Raw genomic sequence first — 10,716 nt, 5'->3', positions numbered from 1 at the left:
AGTGAGCGAGTGACTGAGTGAGCGAGCGACTGAGTGAGCGACTGAATGAGTGACTGAGTGACTGACTGAGTGACTGAGTGACTGACTGAGTGACTGAGTGACTGACTGAGTGACTGAGTGACTGACTGAGTAACTGACTGAGTGAGCGAGTGACTGAGTGAGCGACTGAGTGAGCAAGTGACTGAGTGAGTGATTGAGTGACTGACTGAGTGACTGACTGACTAAGCAACTGACTGACTGAGTGAGTGAGTATACGAGTGAGTGACTGAGTGGCTGACTGAGTGAGTGACTGAGTGAGTGACTGAGTGAGTGAGTAACTGAGTGAATGACTGACTGAGTGACTAACTGACTGAGTGACTGAGTGACTGAGTGAGTGACTGACTGAGTGACTGAGTGACTGAGTGAGTGACTGAGTGAGTGACTGAGTGAGTGAGTGACTGAGTGTGTGAGTGACTGAGTGACTGACTGAGTAACTGAGTGACTGAGTGAGTGAGTGACTGAGTGAGTGAGTGACTGAGTGACTGAGTGAGTGACTGACTGAGTGAGTGAGTGACTGAGTGACTGACTGACTGAGCGACTGACTGACTGAGTGAGCGACTGAGTGACTGAGTGAGTGACTGACTGAGTGACTGACTGACTGAGTGACTGAGTGAGTGACTGAGTGACTGAGTGACTGAGTGAGTGAGTGACTGAGTGACTGACTGAGTGACTGAGTGAGTGACTGACTGAGTGACTGAGTGATTAACTGAGTGACTGAGTGACTGAGTGAGTGACTGAGTGAGTGAGTGACTGAGTGAGTGACTGGCTGAGTGAGTGACTGAGTGAGTGACTGACTGAGTGACTGACTGAGTGACTGACTGAGTGACTGAGTAACTGAGTGAGTGAGCGAGCGACTGAGTGAGCGACTGAATGAGCGAGTGACTGAGTGAGTGATTGAGTGACTGACTGAGTGACTGAGTGACTGACTGAGTGACTGAGTGACTGACTGAGTAACTGACTGAGTGAGCGAGTGACTGAGTGAGCGACTGAGTGAGCAAGTGACTGAATGAGTGATTGAGTGACTGACTGAGTGACTGAATGACTGAGTGACTGACTGACTAAACAACTGACTGACTGAGTGACTGAGTGAGTGAGTATACGAGTGAGTGACTGAGTGGCTGACTGAGTGAGTGACTGAGTGAGTGACTGAGTGAGTGACTGAGTGAGTGAGTAACTGAGTGAATGACTGACTGAGTGACTAACTGACTGAGTGACTGAGTGACTGAGTGAGTGACTGACTGAGTGACTGAGTGACTGAGTGACTGAGTGAGTGACTGAGTGAGTGACTGAGTGAGTGAGTGACTGAGTGTGTGAGTGACTGAGTGAGTGAGTGAGTGACTGAGTGAGTGAGTGACTGAGTGACTGAGTGAGTGACTGACTGAGTGAGTGAGTGACTGAGTGACTGACTGACTGAGCGACTGACTGACTGAGTGAGCGACTGAGTGACTGAGTGAGTGACTGACTGAGTGACTGACTGAGTGACTGACTGACTGAGTGACTGAGTGAGTGACTGAGTGACTGACTGAGTAACTGACTGAGTGAGTGACTGAGTGACTGAGTGACTGACTGAGTAACTGACTGAGTGAGTGACTGAGTGACTGAGTGACTGACTGAGTGACTGAGTGAGCGAGCGACTGAGTGAGCGAGCGACTGAGTGAGCGACTGAATGAGTGAGTGAGTGACTGACTGAGTGACTGAGTGACTGACTGAGTGACTGAGTGACTGACTGAGTGACTGACTGAGTGAGCGAGTGACTGAGTGAGCGACTGAGTGAGCAAGTGACTGAGTGAGTGATTGAGTGACTGACTGAGTGACTGAATGACTGAGTGACTGACTGACTAAGCAACTGACTGACTGAGTGAGTGAGTATACGAGTGAGTGACTGAGTGGCTGACTGAGTGAGTGACTGAGTGAGTGACTGAGTGAGTGAGTAACTGAGTGAATGACTGACTGAGTGACTAACTGACTGAGTGACTGAGTGACTGAGTGAGTGACTGACTGAGTGACTGAGTGACTGAGTGAGTGACTGAGTGAGTGACTGAGTGAGTGAGTGACTGAGTGTGTGAGTGACTGAGTGACTGACTGAGTAACTGAGTGACTGAGTGAGTGAGTGAGTGACTGAGTGAGTGAGTGACTGAGTGACTGAGTGAGTGACTGACTGAGTGAGTGAGTGACTGAGTGAGTGACTGACTGAGTGACTGACTGACTGAGTGACTGAGTGAGTGACTGAGTGACTGAGTGACTGAGTGAGTGAGTGACTGAGTGACTGACTGAGTGACTGAGTGAGTGACTGACTGAGTGACTGAGTGATTAACTGAGTGACTGAGTGACTGAGTGAGTGACTGAGTGAGTGAGTGACTGAGTGAGTGACTGACTGAGTGAGTGACTGAGTGAGTGACTGACTGAGTGACTGACTGAGTGACTGAGTGACTGACTGAGTGACTGACTGAGTGACTGACTGAGTGACTGACTGAGTGACTGAGTAACTGACTGAGTGAGCGAGCGACTGAGTGAGCGACTGAATGAGCGAGTGACTGAGTGAGTGATTGAGTGACTGACTGAGTGACTGAGTGACTGACTGAGTGACTGAGTGACTGACTGAGTAACTGACTGAGTGAGCGAGTGACTGAGTGAGCGACTGAGTGAGCGAGTGACTGAGTGAGTGATTGAGTGACTGACTGAGTGACTGAGTGATTAACTGAGTGACTGACTGAGTGACTGAGTAACTGACTGAGTGAGCGAGCGACTGAGTGAGTGAGTGACTGACTGAGTGACTGAGTGACTGAGTGACTGACTGAGTGACTGACTGAGTGACTGACTGAGTGACTGAGTAACTGACTGAGTGAGCGAGCGACTGAGTGAGCGACTGAATGAGCGAGTGACTGAGTGAGTGATTGAGTGACTGACTGAGTGACTGAGTGACTGACTGAGTGACTGAGTGACTGACTGAGTAACTGACTGAGTGAGCGAGTGACTGAGTGAGCGACTGAGTGAGCAAGTGACTGAGTGAGTGATTGAGTGACTGACTGAGTGACTGAATGACTGAGTGACTGACTGACTAAGCAACTGACTGACTGAGTGACTGAGTGAGTGAGTCTACGAGTGAGTGACTGAGTGGCTGATTGAGTGAGTGACTGAGTGAGTGACTGAGTGAGTGAGTAACTGAGTGAATGACTGACTGAGTGACTAACTGACTGAGTGACTGAGTGACTGAGTGACTGAGTGAGTGACTGAGTGGCTGACTGAGTGAGTGACTGAGTGAGTGACTGAGTGAGTGAGTAACTGAGTGAATGACTGACTGAGTGACTAACTGACTGAGTGACTGAGTGACTGAGTGAGTGACTGACTGAGTGACTGAGTGACTGAGTGAGTGACTGAGTGAGTGACTGAGTGAGTGAGTGACTGAGTGTGTGAGTGACTGAGTGACTGACTGAGTAACTGAGTGACTGAGTGAGTGAGTGAGTGAGTGACTGAGTGAGTGAGTGACTGAGTGACTGAGTGAGTGACTGACTGAGTGAGTGAGTGACTGAGTGACTGACTGACTGAGCGACTGACTGACTGAGTGAGCGACTGAGTGACTGAGTGAGTGACTGACTGAGTGACTGACTGAGTGACTGACTGACTGAGTGACTGAGTGAGTGACTGAGTGACTGAGTGACTGACTGAGTAACTGACTGAGTGAGCGAGCGACTGAGTGAGTGACTGAGTGAGTGACTGAGTGAGTGACTGAGTGACTGACTGACTGAGTGACTGAGTGACTGACTGACTGAGCGACTGACTGACTGAGCGAGTGACTGAGTGAGTGACTGAGTGACTGACTGAGTGAGTGACTGAGTGACTGAGTGAGCGACTGACTGAGTGAGTGACTGAGTGACTGAGTGACTGACTGACTGAGTGACTGACTGACTGAGCGACTGACTGACTGAGTGAGCGACTGAGTGACTGAGTGAGTGACTGACTGAGTGACTGACTGAGTGACTGAGTGACTGAGTGAGTGACTGAGTGAGTGACTGAGTGAGTGACTGAGTGACTGAGTGAGCGAGCGACTGAGTGAGCGACTGAGTGACTGAGTGACTGACTGACTGAGCGACTGACTGACTGAGTGACTGAGTGAGTAACTGACTGAGTGAGCGAGTGACTGAGTGAGCGACTGAGTGAGCGAGTGACTGAGTGAGTGACTGAGTGACTGACTGAGTGACTGAGTGATTAACTGAGTGACTGACTGAGTGACTGAGTAACTGACTGAGTGAGCGAGCGACTGAGTGAGTGAGTGACTGAGTGAGTGACTGATTGACTGACTGAGTGACTGAGTGACTGACTGAGTGACTGACTGAGTGACTGACTGAGTGACTGACTGAGTGTGTGAGTGACTGAGTGACTGACTGAGTAACTGAGTGACTGAGTGAGTGAGTGAGTGACTGAGTGAGTGAGTGACTGAGTGACTGAGTGAGTGACTGACTGAGTGAGTGAGTGAGTGACTGAGTGACTGACTGACTGAGCGACTGACTGACTGAGTGAGCGACTGAGTGACTGAGTGACTGAGTGAGTGACTGACTGAGTGACTGACTGAGTGACTGACTGACTGAGTGACTGAGTGAGTGACTGAGTGACTGAGTAACTGACTGAGTGAGTGAGTGACTGACTGAGTGAGTGAGTGAGTGAGTGACTGACTGAGTGACTGACTGAGTGACTGAGTAACTGACTGAGTGAGCGAGCGACTGAGTGAGCGACTGAATGAGCGAGTGACTGAGTGAGTGATTGAGTGACTGACTGAGTGACTGAGTGACTGACTGAGTGACTGAGTAACTGACTGAGTGAGCGAGCGACTGAGTGAGCGACTGAGTGAGCGAGTGACTGAGTGAGTGATTGAGTGACTGACTGAGTGACTGAATGACTGAGTGACTGACTGACTAAGCAACTGACTGACTGAGTGACTGAGTGAGTGAGTCTACGAGTGAGTGACTGAGTGGCTGATTGAGTGAGTGACTGAGTGAGTGACTGAGTGAGTGAGTAACTGAGTGAATGACTGACTGAGTGACTAACTGACTGAGTGACTGAGTGACTGAGTGACTGAGTGAGTGACTGAGTGAGTGACTGAGTGAGTGACTGAGTGTGTGAGTGACTGAGTGACTGACTGAGTAACTGAGTGACTGAGTGAGTGAGTGAGTGACTGAGTGAGTGAGTGACTGAGTGACTGAGTGAGTGACTGACTGAGTGAGTGAGTGACTGAGTGACTGACTGACTGAGCGACTGACTGACTGAGTGAGCGACTGAGTGACTGAGTGAGTGACTGAGTGACTGACTGAGTGACTGACTGACTGAGTGACTGAGTGAGTGACTGAGTGACTGAGTGACTGACTGAGTAACTGACTGAGTGAGCGAGCGACTGAGTGAGTGACTGAGTGAGTGACTGAGTGAGTGACTGAGTGACTGACTGACTGAGTGACTGAGTGACTGACTGACTGAGCGACTGACTGACTGAGTGAGCGACTGAGTGACTGAGTGAGTGACTGACTGAGTGACTGACTGAGTGAGTGACTGAGTGAGCGAGCGACTGAGTGAGTGACTGAGTGACTGACTGAGTGACTGAGTGACTGACTGAGTGACTGAGTGAGCGCGCAACTGAGTGAGCGACTGAGTGACTGACTGAGTGACTGAGTGACTGACTGACTGAGTGAGCGACTGAGTGAGCGACTGAGTGAGTGAGTGACTGACTGAGTGACTGAGTGACTGACTGACTGATTGAGTGACTGACTGAGTGACTGAGTGACTGACTGAGTGACTGAGTAACTGACTGAGTGAGCGAGCGACTGAGTGAGCGACTGAGTGAGTGAGTGACTGAGTGACTGAGTGACTGACTGAGTGACTGACTGAGTGACTGAGTGACTGACTGAGTGACTGACTGAGTGAGCGAGCGACTGAGTGAGCGACTGAGTGAGCGAGTGACTGAGTGAGTAACTGAGTGACTGACTGAGCGACTGACTGACTGAGTGAGTGACTGAGTGAGTGACTGACTGAGTGACTGACTGAGTGACTGACTGAGTGACTGAGTAACTGACTGACTGAGCGACTGACTGACTGAGTGAGCGACTGAGTGACTGACTGAGTGACTGAGTGACTGACTGAGTAACTGACTGAGTGAGCGAGTGACTGAGTGAGCGACTGAGTGAGCGAGTGACTGAGTGAGTGACTGAGTGACTGACTGAGTGACTGAGTGAGTGAGTGACTGAGTGACTGAGTGACTGACTGACTGAGCGACTGACTGACTGAGTGAGTGACTGAGTGACTGAGTGAGTGACTGACTGAGTGACTGACTGAGTGACTGAGTGACTGAGTGAGTGACTGAGTGACTGAGTGAGCGAGTGACTGAGTGAGTGACTGAGTGACTGACTGAGTGACTGACTGACTGAGCGACTGACTGACTGAGTGAGCGACTGAGTGAGCGAGCGACTGAGTGAGCGACTGAGTGACTGAGTGAGTGACTGAGTGACTGACTGAGTGACTGACTGAGTGACTGACTGAGTGACTGACTGAGTGACTGAGTGACTGACTGAGTGACTGACTGAGTGAGCGAGCGACTGAGTGAGTGACTGAGTGAGCGAGTGACTGAGCGACTGACTGACTGAGCGACTGAGTGACTGAGTGAGTGACTGAGTGACTGACTGAGTGACTGACTCAACTGACTGAGCGACTGACTGACTGAGTGAGTGACTGAGTGACTGACTGAGTGACTGACTGAGTGAGCGAGCGACTGACTGACTGAGTGACTGACTGAGTGACTGAGTGACTGACTGAGTGACTGAGTGACTGACTGAGCGACTGACTGAGTGACTGAGTGAGTGACTGACTGAGTGACTGAGTGACTGACTGACTGAGTGACTGACTGAGTACTGAGTGACTGACTGACTGAGTGACTGACTGAGTGACTGAGTGACTGAGTGAGTGACTGAGCGACTGACTGACTGAGTGACTGACTGAGCGACTGAGTGAGTGACTGAGTGACTGACTGAATGACTGACTGACTGAGTGAGTAACTGAGTAACTGACTGACTGAGTGACTAACTGACCGAGTGACTGACTGACTGAGTGACTGACTGACTGAGTGACTGAGTGAGTGACTGAGTGACTGACTGAGTGAGCGAGCGACTGAGTGAGCGACTGAGTGACTGACTGAGTGAGCGAGCGACTGAGTGACTGACTGAGTGACTGACTGAGTGACTGACTGACTGAGTGAGTAACTGACTGAGTGACTGAGTGACTGACTGACTGAGTGACTGACTGAGTGAGCGACTGACTGAGTGACTGACTGAGTGACTGACTGAGTGACTGAGTGACTGACTGAGTAACTGACTGAGTGAGCGAGCGACTGAGTGAGCGACTGAGTGACTGACTGAGTGACTGAGTGACTGACTGAGTGACTGACTGAGTGACTGACTGAGTGACTGACTGAGTGACTGAGCGACTGACTAACTGAGTGACTGACTGAGTGACTGACTGAGTGACTGAGTGACTGACTGACTGAGCGACTGACTGACTGAGTGACTGACTGAGTGACTGACTGACTGAGTGAGTGACTGACTGAGCGACTGACTGACTGACTGAGTGACTGACTGAGTGACTGACTGACTGAGTGACTGAGTGACTGACTGAGTGACTGAGTGAGTGACTGATTGACTGAGTGAGTGACTGAGTGACTGATTGACTGACTGACTGAGTGACTGACTGAGCGACTGACTGACTGAGTGAGTGACTGAGTGAGTGACTGACTGACTAACTGAGTGACTGACTGAGTGACTGAGTGAGTGAGTGACTGAGTGACTGACTGACTGAGTGACTGACTGAGTGACTGAGTGACTGACTGACTGAGTGACTGACTGAGTGAGCGAGCGACTGAGTGAGCGACTGAGCGACTGAGTGACTGACTGAGTGAGCGAGCGACTGAGTGAGCGACTGAGCGACTGACTGACTGAGTGACTGAGTGACTGACTGACTGACTAACTGAGTGACTGACTGAGTGACTGACTGACTGAGCGACTGACTGACTGAGTGACTGACTGAGTGACTGACTGAGTGACTGACTGAGTGAGCGACTGAGTGACTGACTGAGTGACTGACTGAGTGAGCGACTGAGTGACTGACTGAGTGAGTGACTGAGTGACTGACTGAGTGAGCGAGCGACTGAGTGAGCGACTGAGTGAGTGACTGAGTGAGTGACTGAGTGACTGACTGAGTGACTGACTGAGTGACTGAGTGACTGACTGAGTGACTGACTGAGTGAGCGAGCGACTGAGTGAGCGACTGAGTGAGCGAGCGACTGAGTGAGCGACTGACTGAGCGACTGACTGACTGAGTGAGTGACTGAGTGAGTGACTGACTGAGTGACTGACTGAGTGACTGAGTGACTGACTGACTGAGCGACTGACTGACTGAGTGAGCGACTGAGTGACTGACTGAGTGACTGAGTGACTGAGTGAGCGAGCGACTGAGTGAGCGAGTGACTGAGAGAGTGACTGAGTGACTGACTGAGTGACTGAGTGACTGACTGAGTAACTGACTGAGTGAGCGAGTGACTGAGTGAGTGACTGAGTGACTGACTGAGTGACTGAGTGACTGACTGAGTGACTGAGTGACTGACTGACTGAGCGACTGACTGACTGAGTGAGCGACTGAGTGACTGACTGAGTGAGTGACTGACTGAGTGACTGAGTGATTAACTGAGTGACTGACTGAGTGACTGAGTGACTGACTGAGTGACTGAGTAACTGACTGAGTAACTGACTGAGTGAGCGAGCGACTGAGTGAGCGAGTGACTGACTGAGTGACTGACTGAGTGACCGAGTGACTGACTGAGTGACTGAGTAACTGACTGAGTAACTGACTGAGTGAGTGAGCGACTGAGTGAGCGAGTGACTGACTGAGTGACTGACTGAGTGACTGAGTGAGCGACTGAGTGACTGACTGAGTGACTGAGTGATTAACTGAGTGACTGACTGAGTGACTGAGTAACTGACTGAGTGAGCGAGCGACTGAGTGAGCGACTGAGTGAGCGAGTGAGTGACTGAGCGACTGACTGACTGAGTGAGTGACTGAGTGACTGACTGAGTGACTGACTGACTGACTGAGCGACTGACTGACTGAGTAACTGACTGAGTGAGCGAGTGACTGAGTGAGCGACTGAGTGAGCGACTGAGCGACTGACTGACTGACTGAGCGACTGACTGACTGAGTGAGTGACTGAGTGACTGAGTGACTGACTGACTGACTGAGCGACTGACTGACTGACTGAGCGACTGACTGACTGACTGACTGAGTGACTGACTGAGTGACTGAGTGACTGAGTGACTGACTGAGTGACTGAGTGACTGACTGACTGAGTGACTGACTGAGTGACTGACTGAGTGACTGAGTGACTGACTGAGCGACTGACTGACTGAGTGACTGACTGAGTGACTGAGTGACTGACTGACTGACTGAGTGAGTGACTGAGCGACTGAGTGGGCGAGCTCACCCTAGCATAGTCCACCGCTCTCCGCGGCACGGTGACCAGCGTCTCGGAACGTCCGAAACGAAACGGAACGGAGAGAACCTCAACCTCCACCTCCACCTCCACCACGGAGGTGGAGTCGGTGGTGGAGTCGGTGGTGGAGTCGGTGGTGGAGTTGGTGGTGGAGTTGGTGGTGGAGGTATTGGTGGTGGAGTTTGTATACTCGGGGTGGACGCACGGAGACACGGGGAGACACGGGGTCGACTTGACGGTGGTGGTGGTGGAGTTTGTATACTCGGGGTGGACACACGGAGACACGGGGAGACACGGGGTGGACTTGGAGGTGGAGTTTGTAGACTCGGGGGGGTGGACACACGGAGACACGGGGAGACACGGGGTCGACTTGACGGTGGTGGTGGAGGTGGGGGTCTCGGGGTGGAGACAGAGAGACAGCGGTGGACACGAGGTGGTGGACGAGGGTGGACAAGCAGGTGGACTATTCTTGTATGAGGAGTCGTTGGCCAGGACGGAGAAACGAAACGATCCGATCCACGTGATGGGAAGGTCACGTCGGAGCAAAACATCTGGGCAAACATCATCATCAACATCAACAACAACATCAACATCATCAACATCATCATCAACATCATCAACATCATCATCAACATCATCAACATCATCATCAACATCATCATTAACATCATCAACATCAACATCATCAACATCATCATCAACATCATCAACATCATCATCAACATCATCAACATCATCATCAACATCATCAACATCATCAACATCATCATCAACATCATCAACATCATCATCATCAACATCAACATCATCAACATCATCATCAACATCAACAACAACATCATCATCAACAACATCAACATCATCATCAACATCATCAACATCAACATCATCATCATCACCACCAACATCATCAGTAGCATCACCACCATCACCATCATCACTATCATCACCATCACCACCACCACCACTCATCATCAACATCACCACCCCCAACACCACCATCACCACCACCACCACCACCATCACCACCACCATGACCACCACCACCACCAACACCACCATCACCACCATCACCACCACCACCACCACCATCACCACCACCATGACCACCACCACCACCACCACCATCACCACCATGACCACCACCACCACCACCACCA

The sequence above is a fragment of the Lampetra fluviatilis genome, unplaced genomic scaffold (genome assembly GCF_964198595.1).
Source record: "Lampetra fluviatilis unplaced genomic scaffold, kcLamFluv1.1 SCAFFOLD_502, whole genome shotgun sequence".
NCBI lineage: Eukaryota > Metazoa > Chordata > Hyperoartia > Petromyzontiformes > Petromyzontidae > Lampetra > Lampetra fluviatilis.
This window is presented reverse-complemented; position numbering follows the sequence as displayed.